We start from the raw sequence: 27,293 nt of genomic DNA, 5'->3' as shown, positions 1-27,293 counted from the left end.
ATATATATATATATATATATATATATATATATATATATGAAGAGTTGACCTTTTGCAGAGAGGAGATTTCTGCAGCACTCAGATGGCAAGAATTCAACTGCAGGTTCACAGTGTAGCGCTCAGCAGCCATCTCCTCCCCAGCGGTGCCATTAATAATGGGAGGCAATCTGCCTCACTGAGACGTGGGAAATGTAGTCATCTGTAGCACAGTGGTGTGACCGGCTAAATGCTGCTAATTGATATGGACAGCAGGAGCCTCTCAGTGTGTGGGATTAGAAGATGGCAGGGGCGGAGAGAGCCCAACTTGTTTTCTGGCTGTGATGAGTCCCTCTGAATATGAACCAAAAAAAAAAAGGCAGAGAGAGTTCCAAAATAAATCTCTTTTTCTACTTTTCTTTTACTGTCTTTTTCCCGTTTTCACAGACAAATATATTCAGAGTTAAGAGACACATTTGTATTCGAGCAAGCCTATCTATTTTTACCCGCTGTCCAATGATTGATGTATCCTTTCAGCATGTACACCCTTGCTATCCACAGGGATGAATAAACCACAGATGAGCAGCAATCTGCAGGGAGTGTACGCACACACACACACGCACTCGCAGCTAAAACACACATACAGATGTCCACATAGGCAGGGACACAAATGGACTAAGAGGAACGCATACGCTCAATATAAAGACTCAAAATATGTAATGTGTTCAGTCTTTGAGTGCACTTCTTAGTCCTTTCCATCATTCACTCTGTTGTATCTGTCACAGATGCTGACTCTTTTGGCACTTTTTGTGCATGTGTCTGCACGTGAGCGAACGCTCCCGCTTTCATCTCCTCGCCCTGTGAATCGGCGCACGACGGCGCCACGTCTATTCATCTGACATGCTTTGCGGAACGCAATGGATACGAGACGGACAGCCGTGACCGACGAGATGCATGTCCCCTCAAAGAGAGGGGCCGTGCTCTAACAAGCTAATAGAGCCAAGTTTGTGAGTGATAGAGGGCTGCCGGCAGCAATAATGGTCACGAGTGAGTTATGGAGTTGATGTGCCCTCGTCTAAGTTGCTGAGTAAAAGATGCAAACAGGGGAAATAAATGCGCAGTTGCACAAAGATACGGGGTCATGCGCTGGATGCAGAGCATACGGAGTGACATAAGGCCTCAGTCTGTTTCAGGTCTCAATGACAGACCTAACTGTGATCCCTTTAACTCGCGGACAGGCAATTTATAAGATATTCACCTTGGGAGACTATTTATATATGAACAAGCACCAGAGAATAGACTACTTACTCCAGGGGGCAATGCAGCATGATTGACTTGGCTTTTCCACTGAGTGTTCTGGAGATCTACCAGTGCCCTCTTGTGTCTGAAATCCAATCCCACAGCTTGAGGAGCTTCTACAGAAGAAAAAAAAGACTGATGTTTATTTGGGGTTTTACTCAAGAGAGGTGAGCAAATTAAGCGACTTCTTAAGAGCGAGCTTTTGAGCGAATCTATAAAGTCTCAGGTGATATTAGATAGATGAAGGGAAATCCGTTTCAAGTGGTACATTGACCCACGGGAGTCACTTTGCAAATCTGTAGCAACCGAACCAGCGGCGCACCCTTCAGATCCCCAGTGTGTGTGTGTCAGTATTGCATAGCGCTTCAACACAGAAGGAGGTGGATGGAGTTCAAGCTGGGTTAAAAAGGCAAAGGAGTGAGGGCTTCTGGTGACTCAGCAAGGCGACTCACGGTGGCTGCTCATAAATGAATAGGCACAAATTGGACCGCATCGACCTCGGTTTCATTTACAGAAGCTTTAACGTTCTGATGTCTAATCTATCACAGGGTTAGAGTTAGATCTAACCCTAACCCTTTGTGTTCTGGGGAAAGTAGCTGATTGCCAGTACGTGGAAGAACAAAGCATATCCTAACAGCATGTAGTTACGAGTGAGGGGTTAGTGTTAAGGTACTCGTCCTCACTGATATTGACTTAGGGCCTTGCAGGGTTAACATCTTTCTTTCGAGAGTTCTTGACCATTAACTGTGATAATTGTACCTCGGTGTTTGCTTTAGTTTCCCTGCTTTTAGAATTGTTGTGCTTGAAAAAAAGCATTTATTTAAGACAGCTCTCTGGAAAAATATCAAGCAAATAATGTTAAGAGACAAGTAATTATTTCATCCCAGACAGATAATTTTCAGATTGTTTGGCAGTTTGAAGGAAAGTGAGGCATTAAAGATGACTGCAAGGTCAATCAATGGTTTGTTGAAATCATGTACGTCTGTATAAACAGAGTTTGCTATGGTTTATGTTCAGGAATAAAAATGTTCCATTGTCATTGCCTGCGCCTGTCTACAGTATTAATTCAACACTGTCTATCCTAGAGACTCACATTATTTTTGCCTTGTTATCCAAGTATAAAATGAGGTTATTTCATTGCTATTTAATGTTATTCAGTGAACTGTTTGAATGTGGTTCAGAATGTGAATTGTCTCATCTGTCATATCTGAACTGGACTGATATTTTGATTTCATGCAAACAAGAGCATAAATTCCTGCAACACATTAGTAATTGCTTTCCAACATTTGCCCTCCGTCCAAACTAAAAGCATGTTATGGCATTTGTGTGCATAGAATGTCCCATGTTTACAGTTATAGATACAGGATACACTGACTGGTGTGAAAAAGTATTTCCACATTTCTGTTTGTGTGCATTTCTCACACTTACATGTTTCAGATCGTCGAGGAAACTTTAATATTCGAGAAAAATAACTCGATTAAATACAAAACACACTTTTTAAATTATGCTTATGTCAAAAAATCTCACACTGGCCTGCCCCTGGCAAAAGTAAAGAAGTCCTTACTAAATCATTATAAATGATGCCAAACCTGTGGAATCAAGAAATCACTTTAACAGAGCCTGTTTGACACATCATTAACAGAGTGGAGAAAACTGACATCTATCAGATTGGAAAGACTTGACAGTCATTGTCCACAAATGCAGAAAACTTCAATGGCAGTGAATCTTCCAAAATTACTGCCAAAAACTACTCCAAGAACATATCAAAGAGTCATCGAGTCATCCAGGAGGTCACAAAATAATGCAGAACAACATCTAAAGGACAACAGGGCTCACTTGTCTCAGTTGAAGTCAGAGTTCATGAGTCAACATTAAGAAAGAGACTGGGTAAAAATGGCATCCATTGGAGAGTTTGTGTGCTTTTTGGTCACCAGTGATTATGGCCTTCAAATACTCGTCTCGCATTTACCAAAAAACGTCTTGATCATCCCCAAGACTTTTATAAAATATATTCTGTGAACTCATGAGAAAAAAATCTGAACCTTTTGGAAGGTTTGACCCCCATTACATCTGGTGTAAAACTAACACACCATTTGATAAACAGAAGATCATAGCAATAGACAAACATAGTGGTGGTACTGTGATGGTCTGGGGCTTCTTTGCTGCTTCAGGACGACTACCAGAAAATCCTGAAGGAGAACATTTGGCCATCAGTTCATAACCTGGAATACTGTTATGCAGCAGGGCAATGATCCAGAATTCCTCAGCAAGTCCACCTGCCTCAAAAACTTAACAAATTAAAAAAATAAGGTTTTGGAATGGCAAAAAAAAAGTCTTGGCCAAATTCAGACTTTTTCACAACACTGTAGATAAGACAGATGTAGCCACCTAGCATCAGCCAGTGGTTAGAAACCTGTTTTCATGCCCTGTTTTGGCTGTTGCCACCTATTTTAGCCAGAAGTATCCCTATTTTGGAAAAACAAGTGGAACTCTAACTGATCAGTTAAAGCTAACTTGTTTGGTTCTAGCTAGTTTGGTTAGTAAGCTGCAAGCAAAAACTGTATAGGTACCTTTGCTACCAATTAAACCAATGTCAGTTTTTACAGATATAGTATAAAATGGGTGCACAGATTTACAAAAGCCACCAACAGCAGAAAAAAATCTGAAAGGTTCAGTTTACTGATGACTGTGCTGGGATATAGCTTGACAATTGAAGGCCTTAATAATCGATAACTTGAAACCTAAAAGGCATTTAAACTCGTGACTTTTGAAAAAAAAATGTTCTTGAAGCTCAATCACCCTGCCCTTCTTTTGATTAAATTGCTAGCTCACTACATATCGTTGGAATCTCAGCCCAACTATTTATTTATTTTTCTTGAGACTCCATTTGCTTGAATCACCTTAGTTTCTCTCTCCCATGTTTAAGAAAGTGTAGCCTACTCTAAATGACTCAATGTAAAATGCTTAAATAAGCAGAAGGATTGATGTTAGGCATTTTCCCCAGTAAATAAGAATCAGAATAATATTAAAACCACAATACTGATGTTAACACCTCCTTAACAACAATATTTACCGTGTGCAACAGTGTGTAACCAGAGTTCACTGTACTATAATTACTAGAAATATTTATTATGAAGCAGTATGAAGCCTATAATATAAAGCTGTTGACAGAAGAAATGCAAACAGCCACATCCCTGCCAATTATAACATATTTGTCTCACCCACTCTATATAATAATACCAAGAGTCAAATCACATCCAGCATAACTGTTGACAGACTAAGACTTCACCACAGCATAATTAGCTTTGAGGTGGTGGCTGAAAGTAAACAGATAAACTAATGGAAAGATACACAGCAGCTATAAAGAGCTCATTTCTGACTGATCAGGGTAAAACGGGTGACTCCAATGCTCCCCTCAAACAGAGGTTTCACATTATGTTTTGCTTGCTGGGTAATTAGGTGCCAGATTGTGTGTGTGTGTGTGTGTGTGTTTGAAGTATACAAAGCTTGTCTCCATGTGGATAGCCTTGTCTTCTGTGCATGGTTCTGCATGTGTTAAGCTCCATGCTCATCTGTCAGCTTATATGTACCTGTGTGTGTGTGCGTACTTTTGGGCAAATCACCTTCATTATAAATGTGTCTCATTACAGTAATGAGACGATTTCATTATCACTTAAACGACCTTGTCCCTGGTGCTAAACAAGGCCGGCTGTTACAAACCCAGTGGGCTTCTTGAGTTGAAACGCAGCAGGGCGCCAGGCAGGAGGGCGGCTAGGCAGGTGCTGCGAGCTTTAATTTGAACGGAGAGATCTAATTGAGGTGCATGAATGCATGCGCATGTAAGTATGGGTGCATTTAACTGTCATGTTAAAGTTTTTCTGAACAATAAAGAGCAATTGTGAAGCACTATGGTGGCCTTAATGTGCAAAACACAACAAAAAGAATAAGAAATCTTAAAAGCCGACAAATATTTTATTTACTTATTTTAATATGTTTTTAGACTGTTTTCTGAAATAGTGTTAAATACTATTAAACCCCCTAAAATACTAATATTTTAGGGGGTTTTCTTTATTTGTTTTTCTTATCTTTGCACCAGTAAGATACCCTATAAATAAATCTCTTCAATAAATTAAATGAGTGCTGATCAGAGAAAAGGGTTAACTTAAACTGTAGCCATGTTCTATATTTACATGTTTCTTAATGAGTAGAGCCAAAAAAAACTGGGAACGTAAGTGGTACCCATTGACTATAGCACAGACAGCTAAATGTTATGCCGGGTTTGTTTACTGTTGTTTTTATGTTGCCATGGTCTTTTTAAATGGTTTTTGTGTTTGTTTGTTTTTTTGCTTAGTCAATGTGGTTTCTGAAATGTCATCATTTAGTGTTGTTGTTTTTTTTTTTTAATTTGTGTAATTTTTCTGTATTTGGCACCTCCAGGACACCATACTATGATGTTCTTTAGGAATATTTAGATTAGCTCAGTAAGTTACAGTAGATGAAACTATTACATCTAGAAAAATTTGCTTCTCGTGTTTTCTATCATTTTTCCAAAGTTCTCATATTCCAAAGAGAATAGAAAGTAGGTGGTTGGTGGTGGTGGGGCTGGCTACAGTAACAACAACTGAAACATAATGTTTTATAAAATGTTGTAAGGCTTTTAATTGGGGGTTTTTTGTGTTTTGTTTTTGGTGTCGTGTGTGCCTTTTCAGTTATATTTTTTTTGTTGTATTTTGTTTAAACTATTTTTTTCAGCACCTTTGGGACCCCATACTTTTCTGTAGGCTAAGTTACATAAAACCTGAGAGAAAAAAAGTTAACATCCCTTCACTGACTTCTTTATTTTATTCCTTTTTCATTACTAATGCAATAAAATGAAGGAAAGTGCGTTTACCTTGACAGCTGTAGCACAAATAGCTAATTAATGTGTAAAGAGTCTGTCCAGGACTCGGAACACCATGGTTTAAAAAATTTTTAAACTCCTTAAACAAGTCATGACTTTGAGTTTTACAACTTTTATTATAAAATACTGCAGTCTTTGTAGTAGCCAGGTATAAAAAAAAAATCCCTATTTATAAAATCATATAAATACATGCACACCGTGGACATACACTTTCTCTTTCCTATGCTCTACCTGGCTCCCACTAAGATCTCCTCTCATCCTTGCTAAGCACTCAATCTGTTTGGTGAGTGACCTTTAGTTGTTGGAGAGCTTATCTCCTGCTTTTAAAGCACCCTGCACCCCTGAACTAATCCTTGGAGCCAAACACTGCCGCCCTAATCCCCACTCCCCGAGGTCCTCATTCACTATTTGCTTTCACTCTAATTGTCTTCAAAGCACTCCAAGACTCATTCAGGTTTGTTTCCCTATCTGTCCATGTGGGTGTGTTGTATATAAGTAAATTTACTTATCTATGGGTGTATCCTGGCATCATTACCTCATTTGTGTATATCTGTTTTCCAGGTACTAAAAGCTTGGTCCCAGTCATGCTATGTGTGGATCTTGTCTATCCGTGTGTGTGTGTGTACATGTCTTTATGCATTTGACCGGTGACCACGAAGCCATCAGGGTGCATTTAGGAGGATTGTCACTGTGTAGGAAGGGATCAAGACCAGAGTCAGAACCAAAGCTGCACAGGCACAAGCCCAGAATCAGCATTCAGCAGGTTAGTGGTGTGTGTGTGTTGTGTGTGGGTGTGTGTGTGTGTGTGTGTGTGTGTTTGTGTGCCTCAAACCCAAGGGTAACAGTTCCTGGTCACAGTCTGTGGATGAAAGTAATTGCCAGTGGAGGGCAACCTGCAGCTGAGGCCCAGAGATGGTGTGTTGGTGTATGTGTGAATGGAATAGAGCTTTCGTGGAAGCAGAAATGCACAATCATGCAGAGCTTGAATTAGACCACGAACCTGTGTATAGTTCATCCTTACTGCACAGCCAATAATGAACTCAAATATATTTCTGTTTTCAGCATCGAGTTTGATTGCTCACCTTTCAGAAATGCAACACACCTTTGCTGCTGCTACAGTTGGAGTAAAGTTTCTACTCTTGGTAAATGGTAAATGCCATCACAGTGCAGTACTGACAGTTAGACTGACAAGGTCAAAGTGGGCGTGGTGGTTGGTTGGTGGTGGTTTCACGGCTGACTTCATCTCTTCCGTGGACGCCCTGAACATTCCACTTGAAGTCTCTTTTGGTCTTATATTTTAGGGCAAAAATAAAAGGAGTGAGGAAGATTTAAGCTAATATTTTTACAGTAAAAAAACATAGGAATAGGAAAAATAAATATAATATAATAAAAATGAGCAAAATTACATACAAAATAATTGGTTTTCTTACACATATCATTACATTTGTTGTTGTTTTCCGAGCTCAGTAAGCTATAATTAGCAGTGAAATGCAGGCTCCATGCACTTTTTTTTATTTCTTTATTTTTTATGCTCCTCAACACAAAGCAAACAATTCTATTATATTTACTGCAAACATCTGAAAAGTAATTTTAAAAGTCCAGACCAGGTTTGACCTCATGCAGAAAAGTATAATGAAACATAGATATATTTATCACAGTATATTGTGATATCAAGAGGAATGAGTGAATACACGTTACATCACGCTCTAAGTTCAAACTAACTTTCATAAACTCTCTCCTGTGTCAGGTCTCTAGTGCACAAATATAATATTTTCCCTTATCTACAAGCAGCTCAGCTCCTTGAGGCTTATCGAAGAACCAAAATACCAGGCACCAGCCAGCAGATAGAAGTTATATGGAAGCTAGTAAATAGTGATAGTGTGCTAAATTGAGGGGCTAAACCTAAGAAATTCCATTACAGGTGTACAATACAAGTGATTGATAACGTTACTTTATTTACATTTTTGTAATCAGGTTTTGGTTTATTTGGGGAATATACGGTTTTCTATTGGCAAATTGGATCCCATTTATGCCTAGATGACAAAACTGTGTTACTTTTGTCACGATACTCATCACACCTAAATGACAGAATTGGTCAATTGGCAGTGATTTCCTACACGTAAGATTTTAGCTGCGTAGCGCTAGTGCTAATAATTTAGTTCAGTTTTATTTATATAGCACAAACTCACAACAGCAATTGCCTCAAGGTGCTTTATGTTACAATCATACAAAGAAGACACCAACAATCACATGACACCCTCCAAGCAAGGACTTGGCAACCGTGGGAAGGAAAAACTCCCTGTTAATAGGAAGAAACCAGGCTCAGGGAAGGGCAGCCATCTGCCATGACTGTTGGGGTGTGAGAGGAAGAGATCATTCACCTTTATAAATGTTCTCTGTGTCTGTCATGTAAAATAATTAACAATAGTTCTAAAAACCCTTAAATGAGGACATAATCAATACAAACTGGAACTTTACACTACACTACAACCTTCCCTTTATTTGGACCATTTTGATATATAAACAAATATCCTTCTATACAGTGTGCATATATAAACTCAGATTACAGAGTGTTACAGTCAGGGCAGCAACTTTATAACATAAGTTATGTGAGTTATGTAAACTGATGTCAATTCCTACTGCATTAGCATGTTTATTATTATTATTATTTTATTGTATTATAAAGACCCTACAATAATACAAAGAAACCCACAAAATCAAAAGTGGGAAGCAAAAAGTCCCTTTTAACAGGAAGAAACATCCGACAGAACCAGTCTCAGGGAGGAGCGGCCATCTGCTGCGACCAGCAGGGTGTGAGGGAGATGAGATGAAAAGAGGATTGACTTTCAACCAGGAGATTTGAGCTTGTCTGCTGTGCAGACCGCTGAAGAAACCCAGTATGTTATAGACATGGCGGTCCACCGTGTCCATGTCACACTTGTATTGCTAGCAGGTGGGGGGTGGTTGGTAGTGAACAAACATACGACGTACATGTTTGTTGATGTGTAAATGTAAATGTGTTGATAATGTCTGTTTAAACACTTTCCCGTGATTTTTTTCATGTTGGCTTGAATAAAATATTTCCTTCTGCTGTTACTGCAACTTACTCCACTTTGACACTAATTTTAACCATATGCAATCAAAATAATCAATAGTATGCTTTATGTAGACAATACCACAATTCCAGAAAAATTCTTACATCTAATGTAGTTCAGATTTTCTCTCTCCCACTCAGCCCTCTCGACTATGTACCTTATTATCAGTCCTCAATTCATGTTCCACTGTCTATGGAACTGGCAGCTGGCACATCTGGAAAGGCTCTATTAGTGCCGATAGGTTTTAGAATAACATAGGTTTTAGCTCCCATTCAGATTTATTCCAGACAAACAATGATGAAACTGCTAAGTTTTATTCCAACAGCATGGTTTTTATAGTCAAGTAATCAAAAGTTCCCACATGTTATAGGAAAAGATGATGCTGCACAGTAGTAAACATGGCCTTATTATAATTTTTTTAAGATACGGTGCTTCCAGAAAATTTAAAACGACCTATTTTTCTATGCTCTATTGTGAATAAAGTATTGCTTTATGAGATTTGAAAATCAATATATTCTGTTTTTATTTACATTGTATAGTTTGTGCACTTCTAGTTATCACAGTAAAGTCAGTAGTAACATGCTGAATAAAACACTGTTGGTGGTTGAGGACCCTAAAGGCTGGATAAATGTCAGTTTCGTTAGCATAGACAGTCACTGAATGCACCACGAATGCTGTTTGCAGTTTTGTTTAAACCTTTCTTTTGGTGTTACTGCTATTGTCTGAACCCTGAAGCCAAGAAGTAGCAGCAGTGCCAGTAGAGTGACTGTGCATGCAAAAAAAAAGAAAAGTCCTGCAGTAAAATGACTGAGCTTGTATTCAAGAGGCCATTACAGACATCAGCAAAGGTCAGGGGTGCTTGTGGAATTTAATTATTTACATTTTGTCATGATTATAGTTTTTCCAGGTTCTGCGAGAGAGACACAAGGACAGTCATAAAAATGTTTTGGGGTGAAAAATGAGCTGCTGCTTTTAATCCACAAAGCAGCGGTGCAAAGCACTGCAGGGTGTGCATAATGCACAGTATCCAAATGAAAAACTGAAATGCATGCACACACATAGCATCGCTACCAAAATATATTGCTTCTGCCAGGACCCACTGCGCTCCTTTTATGTGTTCTTTTTAGTATGTCATCTTTTATATTAAGGTATGCATGCTCTCTTTATCAAACTCCATTTCTCAATAAATATTTCTCTTTTTCTGAGGGGACTGCTTAATGCAATCCATGTAACTTAGCAGTAAGAATTCTGTGCTTTAGAAACGACATGATTTCATAACGTGACAGGACCTCTTTGACTCAAGTGCTGTTATGTGAAATGACCAGCAGAGGGCCACAAAACCCAATAATTGGCAACTCTCATCTCAGATCCCTCCCAGCCTGCAATGGTCTACTGAAGTTTAATTTGGGCTTTTGGGAAACACTGAAAATGAAATTTCTTCCCTCTGAAATGTTCCAGAATCTCAAGACAAAAACACATACCAGCTCATTTTGTCAAAAAAATCGCATTCCCCTCATTTTATACCGTCTGAGGTTTGAATCCAGCCATGGGTATCCCGATATATTTCCAATTCTAACCATGTTATACTTTGTGCATCCATGTTTCAGCAATTAATAAAAACACTGCCGCTCACTTTCACCGTCTGCTGCTGAGACCCCTGAACTAAAATGGCCACCAATTACACGTTGACCCAAACTGTCTCTGTGTTGCTTCAGCAGAACATGGGCAGGAATTCAGGACAAGAGCAGACACACACACACACACGCAGAAAGAGACCGAGAGAGCGAGTGTAGAGGGGCAGACATGCAGAGCGACAGGCACCGCGAGCGAAATAAAACAGAAAATCAGAGAGCAATAGACCGAGGGACCATGTGGCAGAAGGCTAGCGCCCCGAGGCTCTTCCAATCTCTCCCAGAGCTACTTCATCAGCAAAACAAGCTGTCCTCTTTCACCAGAACTTACGTCAGCCGCACTCACAGGTCACGACGGGTTCACGGTTTGCTGTGTTACCTGAAAGTGTCTCACAGATCACCAGTCAATAAACGCGAGATGAAGAGTTCTGGACACAAAAAGCGGAGGTGCACCCCGACCCGATCACAAGAGTGCCAGTCCCTTTGTTGAAAACACAAAAGCAGTGTTAGGTTTTAATTAAAAGCTGTCCCAGGTGAACAATAGGCAGGATATTGCCCAGGTAGTCATCTTTTGTTGCAGTTTGTTTGGGGGAGGAGCTGGCGAGGAGGAGGGAGGGGGGTGCACATGAGGATGACTAAAGTAGTGTCAAATGAACATCTCTGGAGAGCAAAACAGGTGTTCAAAGGATGGAAAATTATGAGACCAATGTTATCAGGATCTTTCATATTGCACTCATGACTCAGGCAGGACAGGTAAGAGAGGCATGATGCTAAGGGGAAGGGCACTGGATGACAAATGAGATTGGATTGCTAATAAGATTTTTCTTTTTTTTCTTTTTTTGGCTCAATAATAGATCAATGGGATTCAGGCAGCATGAGTAATGCATGTGGGAGACGAGTTTTCTTGTCTTCCACTCAAGGACAGAAGGTTTCCATGCACAGTGTATTTTATGATGAGGGTGTAGTTGATGTAATTTAAAATGGTTAAACAGATCTAATGGTGGAATGTCGGAGTATGTCGGCTTCATTTAAATTAATCAAATTGTTCGTGCGTGAAGGTTAAAGGGATGTCAAAAACACATCTTATTTGTACCCTGCTGCTGTTTTCAGAAGCTCCACTCACTCCTCCTTCAAATAGATTATGATTTGCTATCATAGCAGGATAGCAAGGACCCCATTAGGCCCCACTGTTGCATTCCCATGTAAATACCATTTTCCTTGTTAAAAAATAAAACAGCTTGGAAGGGATCAAACTGCACAATTGATATGTATCACGGAGATCCTTGTAATTAGTCCTAAATAGCTTACAATCACCTGTTAGCTAGCTAACCAAATGTCACAGAAATGCTAGCTTCCTTTGTGATATACGCTTGCTATAAATTTTAGACTGCAGCAAAGTGCAAACACAAAACTGGAGCAGAGACCTCTTAGAACAGCTGTTAATATAGTTAACCTAATAGCAAGCCCTGTTATTTGTCAGATAAATTGCACCTTAGACTGCGTATATACAGAGTTGTGTTCTCAAAATTGAGATACATCTTTGCAACAGTATAGATATAAACACTGCTGTCTTTCTTTGTCTGATTTTTAACAGCAGCAAAGAACTAAACAGTAATTATGACTGTTAGCCTAGCTGCCATATATGTTAACATTAGCTGTGTAACTTTTAGCAAATACCTAACCACCACATTAGCCATCTAGTAAGTTATTACTAAGTAGCAGCTAGTGGCTTTGGCTAATTAATGAAATAATAATGTTATTGAAGGAGCTAGGCAGCAAATAGTATCAGTCCTGCTCTTCTGTAATGTTAATAGACAGTATTAATTTAACTGTATAACACTATTACTTATGTCTGAAAAGTGCCATGTTGCTTGTAAAATAATACATTCTTATTTTTTTCATTTCCCCTGTGGTATCAAAAATGGCATTGGGTACCAATGTTGGGTACTTGTATCACAATGCTAGTATCGTGACCTTGTCAGCACCCTACTCAAACTGGTTGTTCCAAAACTAAGCAACGCTAACAGAAAGTATATGACTCTATGTTAAAATATCTCTGCAATGTAAAGATATCTACTGAAGTTGATCCAGGGTCACGCTGTAAATTTGTGTAATAAGCCTTTTGAAGACTTGAGGGCAGGGCTTAAAAGATAAGCAGCAAAAAACATCCAAAAATATCCCAACACATTTATGAGTGAAAAGCAGACCCCAGGTGTTCAGAGGTTTTGACTAATTATATTAAAAAAAAAATATTGAATGGGTAATTAAGCTATATCGTGCAAAACCTCAGTGACAAACCAGTGGGTGATGTAATTTGATTTAGCTACATCCATGTTTTATACCATATATAGTGATCAATATAGAAACTCTTGGTTTTGAACTATAGTGTTGATTTTTTAAGGCAAATAAGAAGGATGTTGTGGCAAAAAAAAAAAAAAAGCTTCACATGACGTTCGTAGAGGAAATGATGCAACGTGGGTTTCTGTCCTTTCCTGTCACATCTTTATATTCACCAAGGTAGCCATTGGAACCTGTTTTCTTACACTCTGTCATACATTTGAAGTGTGTCGCCCAAAGGGGAATGGGACCAAATCCAACACCTGCCATGTTTCCTGTCCTGGTATGCCTTTGCATCTGGCTGCCATGCATTCACCTTTGCTCTCTTGTCACAAATGGTGTAAAACTAAAAACTGAAAACAGAGCACCACACATACTCTGAACATATCAAAGTCTTGTCAGAATTAATGATTAAAACTGTCTGAAAGTATATGCTGAAATGAAAGGTTTACACTTGAGCCATGACTTGTAAATCCACCATGCTAGGCTTCCAAACCATCTGCGACATTTAGCATAAGAAGATACAGCGGGAGCTATGATAAAAGTACGAACAACAAAGAGGCTTGAAAATTAACCAAGTGGTTAATTCCTGTTGTGCTCAAAGCAGTTGAGGTTCAATGGCTTGCAGCGCTGCTCTATTATGTCTTTGAAATTCTTTTCTTTTGGACGTGACTCAAGCAAGCAATTACAGTATGCAGCAAAGTGTCTCATTATAGACTGTAAGTCATGCTAAACACTTGAAGAGGTAGAAAACAAACTCGTCAGCAACGGTTTAACAATCGCATGCTGAAGGGTGAGGCATGCTTTTTTCAAAAATACATGCTGTGGAACGTAGCAAGTATCGGATGTGGTGAGCATAGTAAACTACTTGGGTCATATCTTAATTAGTGATCTTTGTGACGATGATGATGATGTGAAACAAAAGTGCTATAAGCTGTACATGCAAGCTAATATCTTGGCACATAAATTTTACATGTGCACATTTTTCAAGCCTATTGTACCTCTTTTTACACGCATCATTTGTGGTGCAATTACAGTAAAGCCATAATTAAAAAAAAAAACTGCAGGTGGCTTTTCATGATGCATTTAGAATTCCAAGATGGACACCTGCAAGTCAAATGTTTGTGACGAGTAATTTTCCAACTTTTTATGCGAATGCAAATTTATGTGCCATTCGAATGAGTCGAAAATTTCAATTGCAAGAGTTTTGACAGTTACGGTGTTATGGTATACACAAAGTATGCGTCAAGCTTTCATAAACATCGGAACAAGTATCTGTATATTCTGTGATAGTTTTGCTTTTTGATGTTTTTCTTCTTTTGTATGATATGGACTAATCTTGTCTGAAACAAAAGTTTATTTCTTTTTTTGCCTTATCGTGTCAATAAAGCTGATTCACCATCAGTGTTAACATACCTTTAATGACTCTATGCAACTCAATTAAATGTTAGCCAACACAAACCCTTGAACTATTGAGATGCTGCAGGGCAAAACTGACTTTTTTATTTTTAGCTTTCATTCACAACATTCTAGTCCGCCATTGCATAACACCACAAAGACAGGTTGGACTGCCAGAGTATAGCAATCAAACATCCTACAAGCCTGGACCTGAGACACATTAGCATGCTCTCCTCTACACGGCACAACATCGTACTTGTTTTTTCAAAAAGGCAGGGTTTGGAACTCGGCAGTATTAGTTTTCGTGACACTGCTAAGTCATTATGCTAACATAAGGCAAAAGTAGCTGAACGGGCACTCAGGTGATGAAAGGGCCTGTCATCAGACAGCTTAAACGCCAGCCTGTGTAAATATAAACCAAGTTTCACAACTTGGCCTCAACTCCATTCTGTTTTCATTTTGATTGATGACCTGTTTATTATGTAATTCATGTAAATATCACTCCAGTTGTTTATGTCCAAACGAAGTCACATTGATTCTTGATTTATCTTCCTTTCTGTCTCTACAATAAGTTTCCATCATCCAACAAGTCTAACCACTAATGAAAAAGTACATGTCTTGCTTTGGTTAGAGGACCATGAACATGAAAGGATACTTTTTAAGGGGATACGAGCAAAACTCTCAATGTGTTTGTGGGTTCATTGGGCACTCCACGCTCTAATGCTTCAAGCGAACAACAGCTGAGTGATAAGAGACAACCAGCAATATCCAAAGTATAAAGAATGACTTCTTGTCTGGACTGAGGCACCTCATTTCTATTGCACTTCCCCCCCCGGGAATCACAGTACAGGATCTTTAACATCAGGACAAGACCATAATAGCGTTTGAGATTATCAAAAGGACTCTTGGCTTTGGGAAGATTCCGGTCGAGTAGTTCTGACAAAGTAGCAATCAGGCTGATAACAAGGACACTTCCGTCGGACTAGCGGCTCTGCAAGTACTCTTGTGGTTAGTCAGAGGGGTACTCTGGGGCACTCAGTTGCCTCACTGATTAAATATGCAACTGTCACCTTAGGGCCTAGGTAACAGTTCAGGCTGTGTAATGAAAATAGGATTGCTTCTGCATCCACAATAAATTATATTTAGCCTCTGTTCTCTCCACGAGGAGAGCAGTCGCAAGACCTGTTGAAGGAACAGAGCAGGCTTAGCTAACTCGCTGCAAGTGTTTTCAATATTGACTTCCTGTTGCCAGTGAAGATTGGCAGTAATGACAACACTATGCAAGCTAGATAAAGACTAACTTATCTTCTGCTTTGCATTACATGCAGCTAGCAAAGCTATTTCCAGTGGATCTTCTGTGAACTACAAACCTTTCGTAACCATGTGCAAGTCAGTCATCACATTGTTTAATCACACAGAACTTATACTTCAAGCATAGAAGAAAAACTACAAACTTCTGTTTGACTACAGGGAGTAGGCCAAACCTGAAGATTATTTTACTGAGTGTAAATATCACCAGGATATTTAAGAAGTGGAAGTGTGGATCAAGATAATGCACAATAGGTAATACTGTCAGAGAGGCTGGAATATGATTATTTCTGTACAAATTTTCTTGGGAAAAAGTATCTGTTTTAATCAAAGGAGAGTGCACAAGACTCTCGAACATAAAAAAGTCCCATTTGTATTTTCTGAAACTTTTAAAATGGATGTTTTGAGCTCCAACAGCATGCGATGTTTACTGACCCTAATCCCACACAGCTCTCGCCTGCAGACTTTCGCTTACATGACCAGTTTTTCACGATTGAAAGCTTGAGGTGAACTACGAAAAAGAGTCGATGGGATTCTGAAGTTTTGGGTTGGAAGGCCTGTTTCTGATGGGTCTCCTTTTTGACAGGAGAAATGGCAAGGAGCAAGACTAAATTTACCCAGTCTGGGCCTGGCAAGACTTTTTTTCCCTCCTCCTTTTCCTGATGCAGAGCATGTGAGACATCTCAGACTGCAGCACACAATTTGTGCAGCAGAGGACTGTGGGTGGGCCAGCTCCTTGGGCCAAAGCAAAAACACACACAGATGCAAGAGGATCTTCATTATTTGTGGAGAGATTCTCGTTGCAGATAAGCAAAAGCCACTCTGTCTTTGGAATCTCGTCACGCGGCGGGGTTTTTTTTTTTTTTACTCTTGGCTTCTTGGGTACTGTGGGCCTTCTCTGAGGATGACTAACAGTGACATCAGAAGTACTAAAAGGTATATCCTGCTACAAAATAGATATGCCTTTAGGTCCAAACAAAGCCACGAATTCATCAACCGTATAATATGAGTTTTCTACATTGCAGCAGAAAATATGACCTTGATAGAAAAGAGGTGGGTGGGGGGTAGAGAAAACAAACAGCTGCCGAATACATTGATGATAATTTTGCATTTTGTTACAGAGCTATTATGAAAAAATTATGTAAATTACAAAAAGTGCTGCTCAGCAAAGGAAGGTTTTTCAGAAGACACTCAAGTTTCAGAAAATAGCTCGAGAAAGCTGTGAATTAAGAGCTCTTAAATTATGCAGAAGGACAGTTGTAGCTAAGAAGTGAACACAGCCAAATATTCACTAAATAACTGAATCCCCTTAAAAAAAAAAAAAAAACAACCAAAAAAAACCCGCCACATGTTTATTTAGTTTTCAGCCACATTTTCAACCCACGTCCGATGTGAGGCGAGTCAGATGAAGTCTTGCTTTGCCTTTAGCTAATGCCACCATGCCCTCAAATATCTCCGGGCTGTCTTTCGGCTCACATTCTCTGCTGCTCCATCAGACTAGTGGGAGGTATGTAATTGCATTGATACTATGTTGGATGTGTCCCCCGTCAATGTGGTAGCAGAGACGTAACGGAGACGTAGCTTTGCACTTATTGCTGATGGAGAGCTCGGGGGAGGTGAGGACACAGGAGCCCGCTGTGGATGACAACTATGATGAAGATAGGACAGATGTTTTGCCAGCAGACGCTTCCTTTGCCAGTGCCATCCCAGTTTTCTGTTTGTAAGTTTTTAATGGATTGTTTCCAGTACACAAGCTGATACACCAGAGTCTGGAGCTCCTTCTACAGCGGGGAAATCTTGGGCAACCCATGTGTGGCGGGGCGTGGCCTGCGATGTCGTGCAGGTGCGTCCGCCCCCTCTGCACTGCACCGCAGGCCACGCCCCGCCACACCGTGGTAAAAACAAACTTTAAAGAAAACCAGTGTTTGGAGAGGGAGAGAAGAACCCTGAAATGGAATTAATTCAGCTGGTGCAACAGTGTTTACAGACAGAAAACACTACTGTACTACCGACTAATTGCCTTCTGTACACTGCTACACACCAAGGAAGTCTGATTGTATAGACGTCTATGTGAAGACAGCCCTCTGCTTCTTTTACTGTGTAACCTCAGTAAACACTTTCCTAATGGGCTTATGAGCTTGATCACTAGATCTAGGTTTTGTTCCAAGTCTTACTGAATAAAGCATGACATTCGTTTTGGCATTAAGTTATGGTACAGAAGGACAAAGCAGAGTATGCTACCTTGTGACTGACAAGTCAGTACCTTAAGAAGATGCAGTGTCCCTCAGCCATATCTACATCACACTCACGACATCTTGTTTTGAAAATTCTAAGATGGCAACAATGAGTCAATTGATGACATCATGGTGGCTGCATCCATCTTTTTTATACAGTCTATGAGCTGCTTGGCAGATTTCAGCAGCAGAAAGGAACTGAAGTATTTTCAGCACCATACTGAAGTGCCATTTACTTTAATTATATTCAAGAGAAGACAGACATCACAGCCAAACTGGCCAACTCGCATCCAAACTAACTATCACTAGCACCACAGTTAAAGTGTTTCACTTATTTTGAGCACTTATTGTTTATAACCTCAAACAAACCCCAACAGCAACACACACAAACTAATGAAATAAGAATTACACCACTGAGTTCAAATGTGAAATTTGTAACACAAGCACGAGGTGTTGTTTGCATTGTAAACTTGGCTTAGTGAATAGTACCGTTGAGTAAATGTATTCATGCACATGTTCTCTCCCTCAGCCTTCTCACATTTCAGTGGAAGTTAGGTGGAAGTTTCGTAAAGAGCATTAATTTTACTCAATGGGGTTTTACATAAAGCGTGCCACCGACTGATGCCCCATCTGCTTGATGGGGCTCGTATTTAATTTGATTATGAACAAAAAGTACCTCATTCTGTGATCAAACAACAGATCAGTGAAACAGAAGTAAATAATTCAACACACAGTGCCCTTGTTTAAATGACAGCTCTGTCAGCACCTAGTCTGGTGTTCCAGTCTCAGTCCACTAATACAAATAAAGATACGCATCTTATCGCGGTTTTTGTTGGATATTATTGCCCATATAATACAGCAGTGGAACTACTTAGGAAGAGTAAAAAAGGAGGTTCTTGGTACAGACACATAGTGGCTTTGTGGCTTAAATTAAAGGTACAGTATTATGATTTACGTATTTTTCCTGTCACTTATGCTATTACAATGATGGATCCTCATATTAAATGCAGTCAGTGTTTTAATTAGAAATAGACATAGAAGAAATCTCTGTGAGCCATAAACTCAGGTTTTAGACTGCTTTAATTTGTTGTGTTTTTTTTTTCATTTTTGGTTCTGTATGACATCACTGACAGGGGATGTTCCTAATATGGTAATATGGTCAACACAGTGATGCAGCTCTGGCTGTAAGTGCTGAAGCCCCACCAACCCAACTTTCTGTTCAAGGGATTTTATTTTCTATTTTTAAAGAGAGTTGGGCTATAAAAGAAAACATAAATGGTTTATATTAGGGCTGTCAACATTAACGCATCATCATGATTAACGCAATTAAAATTTTTTTAACACATTTAATCCATCTGGAGCACAGAGTGGACAAACTTTGGACAAACTGCCCGAAATGCATTGACAGAGACATTTCAGGGATTTAGAGTCATTCTGCGCTCCAGATGGGTTAGTTGCATTAAAAATTTTAATAGTGTTAATCGCGATGACAGATTAATCTGCATTAACATTGACAGCCCTGTTTATATCAGACTGAGGGCAGAATAAGATGCTGTACAACTGAAAATCATACAAAGGTGCACCAACAGATTTCAGCAATAAAAAAAATGGAGATGAAAACATAATCAGTTAGTAAAAGATGGATGCAGCCATCATGACATCACCTCTTGGTGCTGGACATTTTGAAGCCTCAAATTTAGTCTTCTGGACTCCAGTGCCAACTGCTGGTTGGAGTGCTAAGTTATCAGCTAATGCTAATATAGGAGTCCAGTCCATAGACACATATGTCTGCTAATCAGCTCTAAATAATGTGCTTATTTATTTTTTAAAGTACTTATGTGCTTGAAATAGGACCATGCACAATATTAACATTAGTCTTGACATTTGATAGAATTTCACTCATTAAAACTGGAGCACAGACCTTTTGAAATGTGCTGTACGTAAAGCAGTTCTAATGAAAAATACTTTGAATAGACATTTACACTGGAATTGCTGTACATGCAGTAGTTCCAATGAACTCCAATGAACTCCAATCGGCACAAACAGATCGGTTTAGTGAGCTGTATTAATGCACTTGAGTGGCTGTCCACTGTAGATAGATACATGCATAGATAGATCTATTTATCTACATTCACATGGCTATAGATATGTACATATGACAATAAAAATAGAAACCAGTGCTATCCAGAGGACCAGAATGAAAACTCAACAAAACAAAAAAGCCAGGTGACTTATTTACACGCTCATATTCACATATTTTTTGGTTTGTTTTTATATTTTTTCAGCGAGAAACAGATTTTCATTGGTTCTGTGTTATAATTTCCACAATATTAATCTCTTGACTGTAATGCTGTAATATGTATTATTGGTTCTTACAGCCAGTTTATTAACCATATAGCGTCCTCTCAGTGCTGTTTTTGTCTCACTTGTGATAAATTCTGAATATTTGGGGGGAATGTATGTTGTCATTAAATTTAAGGTCATTAACTTGAAATGTTTACTATACATTTACTACTATATATTTATTATGAAGTGGGTGGTGGGGTGGTGGGGGCACTGTCCAAAATGTCAAGAAAAGGTTTTGTATCAGGTTCTAAACAAGCTTTGTAATGGTCTAAATTTAAGAATTTGATTTTAAGTGAGCGTAAATGATTTTTGTTTTGTTTTTTTGTAGCAGGGCTCTGTGAACAGGACACAGAATATTTACTCTACCAGAATGAAATATTAGGCTGGGGAATTATTTGGAGAGTGACTTTGCATTTTAAGATACACCGTACTCTCTTGTTGTCACTGCCATTAGCGCACTGTTTAATGTTAATTTTGTTTTTGTCTAAATGTGTGAATGTGCTTGCAAGGTATCATTAAGTTGTGTAAATGAATCCCACTTTTTTTTCTTCCTGTTTTACATCTCATGATTAAACTCTACATTACAAGTTCTTGGGTAATTTTTTTAAAGGTTGTAATTTGTCACTCCTGCATCTTTGATTCTCTGACCAGGTCCTTTGAGATGATCTGTCTGGGATGGGTCACCGATGAGGTCAAGCAATAGATGACTGCTCCAGTCTGTGATGTTCCAGATGGGAGTAAAATTTTCTCTAATTCCGTGACAAATCCACTTGGCTTTATGCAGCAGATAGACACAACCGATTGCATTGGGGCGGGGGGCAGCCCATCTGAAAGTGATCAGCGAGTAAGCTGCAGAGAATTACAACCCTGGGTTTGATGCAGATGATCAGTTGGCATTCCAAGGTTATTTTCAGCGGTTTTGATCTGTCTGATTCTTTTTTCATCACACAGGAGCATGATCTAGAATAATAATGATCTTACACCCTATTAGTTCTTGCACCACAGGGAGGTTAAAGGTCAAGCCCAGCCACAACTCATCTGGAAGTGGTAGCACTTCAGTGTCGTGTTCAAGGGCACACACACACACACACACATAAAGACCAGCTTGCAGTTTGCTGTGTGATGAAAGGTGTGTTAGTTTGCCACTGTGCAGATCCCCTCTCTCTCTCTCTCTCTCTCTCTCTCTCACACACACACACACACACACACACACACACACACACACACACACACACACACACACACACACACACACACACACACACACACACACACGGGAAATTATTTTCTTCTCTCACAAATAAGAATCAACACTATTATGTCAAAAATGCTATACTTGACTTATGTGATTACAAGACCTTTGCATATTTTTATGCTACTATTTTAGTTGCCTTATACAGTGGGGCAAAAAAGTATTTAGTCAGCCACCGATTGTGCAAGTTCCCCCACTTAAAATGATGACAGAGGTCAGTAATTTGTACCAGAGGTACACTTCAACTGTGAGAGACAGAATGTGAAAAAAAAAAAAATCCATGAATCCACATGGTAGGATTTGTAAAGAATTTATTCGTAAATTAGGGTGGAAAATAAGTATTTGGTCACCTCAAACAAGGAAAATCTCTGGCTCTCACAGACCTGTAACGTCTTCTGTAAGAAGCTTTTCTGTCCCCCACTCGTTACCTGTATGAATGGCACCTGTTTGAACTCATCATCTGTATAAAAGACACCTGTCCACAGCCTCAAACAGTCAGACTCCAAACTCTGCCATGGCCAAAACCAAAGAGCTTTCGAAGGACACCAGGAAAAGTATTGTAGACCTGCACCAGACTGGGAAGAGTGAATCTACAATAGGCAAGCAGCTTGGTGTGAAAAAATCAACTGTGGGAGCGATCATCAGAAAATGGAAGACATACAAGACCACTGATAATCTCCCTCGATCTGGGGCTCCACGCAAGATCTCATCCCGTGGGGTCAAAATGATCATGAGAACGGTGAGCAAAGATCCCAGAACCACACGGGGGGACCTGGTGAATGACCTGCAGAGAGCTGGGACCAAAGTAACAAAGGTCACCATCAGTAACACACTACAACGGCAGGGAATCAAATCCCGCAGTGCCAGACGTGTTCCGCTGCTGAAGCCAGTGCATGTCCAGGCCCGTCTGAAGTTTGCCAGAGAGCACATGGATGATACAGCAGAGGATTGGAAGAATGTCATGTGGTCAGATGAAACCAAAGTAGAACTTTTTGGTATAAACTCAACTCGTCGTGTTTGGAGGACGAAGAATACTGAGTCTCATCCCAAGAACACCATACCTACTGTGAAGCATGGGGGTGGAAACATCATGCTATGGGGCTGTTTTTCTGCCAAGGGGACAGGACGACTGATCCGTGTTAAGGACAGAATGAATGGGGCCATGTATCGTGAGATTTTGAGCCAAAACCTCCTTCCATCAGTGAGAACTTTGAAGATGAAACCAGGCTGGGTCTTCCAACATGACAATGATCCAAAACACACCGCCCGGGCAACAAAGGAGTGGCTCCGTAAGAAGCATTTGAAAGTCCTGGAGTGGCCTAGCCAGTCTCCAGACCTCAACCCCATAGAAAATCTGTGGCGGGAGTTGAAAGTCCGTGTTGCTCGGCGACAGCCCCAAAACATCACTGCTCTCGAGAAGATCTGCATGGAGGAATGGGCCAAAATACCAGCTACTGTGTGTGCAAACCTGGTAAAGACCTATAGTAAACGTTTGACCTCTGTTATTGCCAACAAAGGTTATGTTACAAAGTATTGAGTTGTATTTTTGTTATTGACCAAATACTTATTTTCCACCCTGATTTACGAATAAATTCTTTACAAATCCTACCATGTGGATTCATGGATTTTTTTTTCACATTCTGTCTCTCACAGTTGAAGTGTACCTCTGGTGCAAATTACTGACCTCTGTCATCATTTTAGGTGGGGGAACTTGCACAATCGGTGGCTGACTAAATACTTTTTTGCCCCACTGTATGGCTGATATAGGCATTCTTTGGTCTTGGTGCTGCAGCCAGGCTATTTAAAGCCTATCAGTGTAAGAGTTTTTTTTTCTCGGTCTATTGTGAGAATCTCCAAGAGGAGGAGCTCTGTATAGCCGTTTCAGTGCTTTCCCAGTTGCATAAAACTGCCCGATATAGAGACACTAAAGTACCGGAAGTTGCATGATATCCCTTCGTGAATAAACGTTTCTTTTGTTTGTTTGTTTGTTTTTTTCTGGTTGGCTGGCAGTTGTTGGAAAGAAATGAAAAATATTTGTATGGTCATTTTTTAGAGTGATTAAATATAATTTAAATTATGTTTTGTGATAGATAAAAGTCGTAAAATTGATCAAAACATTAAAGAGGCTTAAATAAAAATAAATAAATGCATTTGATCTACTCCAGGCTTTTATTCTGAAAGTCTGAATGTCTCCGGGAGAGCCGCGTGCTGCGGTCGCCTTGACGCCGCCTTGCCTCCTTGTAGTCCACCTCTACAGCATGCAAATTACCGAGCAACTCCAATATATCGCAGATTGGTTAACTACACAGAGCGCGCGGCGCAGCGCGAGAGCAGGGTACGGCACGCGCTGGCATTGTATTTTTATTTTATTTTAAGTTGACCGTAGAAGCATAATTAGAAAAAAAGAGAGATTAAAGAATAGCCCCGCTTTAATGGCAACAATGTTTTAACACTGTCGCCTCGAACCTGCAACTTAATCCTAATTGACTGTGGAGAGACTGGAAGGAGGAAGGCTGCGGGCTGCTCATCATCCCGGGACCGGAGTGAAACCTCACCGCAAAGCGTCCTGGTGTATCGGAATAATTAAGCGTGTGAGAGTGTGTGTGTGTGAGGAACCGCAAAGGAAAAGGGAGAGGACTGACGGAACCTGTGAAGTTTTGTAGTGTGTCAGCCTGTTTTATAAGGAGCTTCGTGGACTGTAGTGAAACTGTTAGCCTGCGCGTCCCCCCTCTCCTCTTTTTAAAGGTGGTGGGTTACCCGCATTAACTGATGGACCAAGTACAGTGAAATTTGGACTTAAACATCGTCTTTCTTCAACAGTTTTATCCGGTAAGTGTCACTTTACGGTGAATGTAAATATTTTTCTGTCAATGTTCTGTCAGTTATGGATCAGATGTGATTTATGGAAAGTTTATTTCTGTTTCATTGCAATTAAATAACTGCCCCCCCCCCCCCTTTTTTTTTTTGTTTTGTTTATTGGGGTTAGCTTAAATGATAAGGAATCCGCGTCCATTACGGGCACGTTCTAACTAGCTAAAGAATGTTGCAGTGCCGTAACCATCCAGTTTTATCCCCCCTTAAAAACCTGCTATAAAACAGAGGGTGTAGATTGTCAGAAAGCACAGGCAGAAAACAGCTTTAAAGAAAAAAATAAATAAAAAATAGTACCTGGACTTGACAGGAACAGAGAAGGAGCTGTGAGTTTTCCTGAGGGGGCTCCATTACCTCGAGCACACCTGGCTGTCTGCCACACACAGTTACTGTATCCTACGGCGCTGTTCTCCCCTATGGAAATTCGGACTGGTGTGCCTGTGCTCTGCTTTGTATTACATACAAGGAAAAATATATTTTAAAAAAAAGACAAAACTTTGGAGTGAGTGGCTCATTTTTAAAAGAGCTCTGCGCGGTAACAGATTGAAGCTGCCTCACACTTCGCTCTTCCCTCCTGGCGTTCGGCCATCACTAATTATATCTGTGGCGTATGAATATTTATTAGTGTTAGTGGTCACAGGTGTCTTTTAATGGGCGCTGCGTCATAAATTCTGACAGAACCGAGCCAATCAGGAAGCAGAGCCAGCCAATTAATCTCGTTACGTTTCACACGGCGCTGTTATAGCGTGCATGTTCACACTCTAATCACAGGCAGTTCAATAGATCTGCACTGCATTTGTGCCTTACTTCTAATCAGCTTTCCCCCTTCAATTAGAGGAAGTGCAAGTTAATGGGGAAAGCACTGTCTGATTATCTTTAAGTTTGCTTAATTGAGTCTGGACCCCAATTTTTTGCTTGGATGAATAATGGTTAATAAGGTAATGCCCCAGTTATAGGCCCTGGATGGCATAACATTTGATTATTTATTTTTTTTAATCACAACTTTCCTGTCTGGCTCTCTAGTGTTAAGAGTTTTCTTTTGTTTTTCCCCCCTCCAGCTTTGTAGCTCCATTGCTATAATACCTAAATAAAATAAAAAAAGTCACCCAGGCACAGGGAATTATAGAGAGAGGGGAAACAAGAGCTGATGTTAATTGTGGATATCAGGTGGTGCAGTCGTGGTTAGTCCCCTACAACTGAACAAACTGTTTGCAGTGAAGGGGAAACACAAATATGTTTGAATAGGGTAGGTGTTGTCTGTAATGAGTTGAGTAGCCAAAAGGAAATTGGCCACAGGTGTGAGTGGTCTGCGGATTTCAGAGCCAGCTCTGGGTCGAGGGTAGAGCTTCTGGCCATGGTGAAACTATATTAGTGTGCTGTTTGTCAGATTGAGAAATCCTGCAGTTATGTATCAGAGAGCGGAGATGAAGTAGGCAGCGTGAGCCCACGTAATATTGAATCAGTCAAAAAAAAAAAAAAGGAAGAAAAAAAAAATGCTGGAACAAGGGGCAAGGGAGTTGAACTATCTCATGCCTGTTGAGTGGGTGGATGTCATAATTATCATTTCTCCAGGATTGTGGTGAAGGAGGGCCGCGGGCGCTGGCAGAATCTCTCACTGATATGTGGGTGTAGTGGTGGTGTCGACCCTGTAGGGGCAAGCCGCATCACTTCCAATCCAGAGGAGGAAAGGGACAAGTCCTGGCGTAATTGGTGCCTGGGAACACTGCAGGGGCGCTCGGGGAAAGTTGATAGACGGTCAGAGCGAGCGCAGAAACAAGGCAGCGCAGAAACACATACGCACTCTGAAGCCATGGACTGCTAGGGTGTTTGGGGGTGGGGCTCTAATGTGCTATCCCATGTCGGGCTGAAATGAAACAACCTCTAGCCTGACGCAACAAGTCAACTGTCTCGCATTCTCCGGCCCAAACTCCACCTCATTCTGTTTCAGCCCCCCAGGCTAAAAGCCGCCTGACTTTTAAGTAGTAGACGCACGCAACTGTTGGTGGGAGACCTTCAAGGGAAATGGGGAGAAAAGCCTGGGAGTAAACAAGGCTCTCTTTTCCTTCAGTGGAGAAAGGTTGCTGGCTTTTCGTGGTCGTGTGTCACAGCAGGAAGGTGTAAATTAGCAGGCAGGACTTGTCATAACACGATAAAAAAGTTCTTAAAATACTTTGTAATTGTAAGAGAAAGCAATCAGGAGCAGTTAAAGTGCATGTTTATGGTAGCACATTCCTGAGTAACCACAACATAACAAAGGAGTGACTGAGCACAAACACCTGTAAAATTCACTTCAGTTCAGTTTTATTTATATAGCTCCAAATCAAAGCAATAGTCACCTTTAAGGCGCTTTATATTGTAAGTTATTGTCACAGTCTGGCTGAGGCAGACTGTATGTGTTTGCAAGAGAGGACTCAAACGCAGACCAAAAACTGAACGTGACATGGATTTACAAAAAACAAGCCGTTTATTGAGGCTAGGAAACAAGGTACAAACAAAGAGCATAGGTGAAACTAAACAATAACCTAAACTGGGTGAACTAAAACTAAACATGAAAAAACCTTAAACATGGTGAACTGACATGGATACCTGAAGTTGTGACGTGCATGAGCAGGCGACCTGACAAGGAATGACTGAAGACACATGGAC

At 40.2% G+C, this 27,293-nt stretch overlaps 1 protein-coding gene and 1 long non-coding RNA gene across 2 annotated transcripts in view; one reads left to right on the top strand and one right to left on the bottom strand.

Annotated features, from left to right (window-relative positions):
* On the bottom strand, nucleotides 1-26,978 carry LOC113016129 (uncharacterized). The gene is made up of 3 exons (XR_003271195.1): nucleotides 24,945-26,978; nucleotides 1,285-1,391; nucleotides 1-330 (listed from the first exon to the last, which is right to left on the bottom strand). It is a non-coding gene; the product is annotated as an uncharacterized LOC113016129 (long non-coding RNA).
* The window catches only part of slitrk6 (SLIT and NTRK-like family, member 6), a 21,511-nt gene continuing 18,207 nt past the window's right edge, over nucleotides 23,990-27,293 (top strand). The window contains exon 1 of the mRNA XM_026158701.1: nucleotides 23,990-24,605. The gene's annotated coding sequence lies outside the window, so the exon portion shown is untranslated. The remainder of the gene's footprint in view (nucleotides 24,606-27,293) is intronic.

This window comes from Astatotilapia calliptera, chromosome 23 (assembly GCF_900246225.1).
Source record: "Astatotilapia calliptera chromosome 23, fAstCal1.2, whole genome shotgun sequence".
In the NCBI taxonomy this organism is placed as follows: domain Eukaryota; kingdom Metazoa; phylum Chordata; class Actinopteri; order Cichliformes; family Cichlidae; genus Astatotilapia; species Astatotilapia calliptera.
This window is presented reverse-complemented; position numbering and strand designations above follow the sequence as displayed.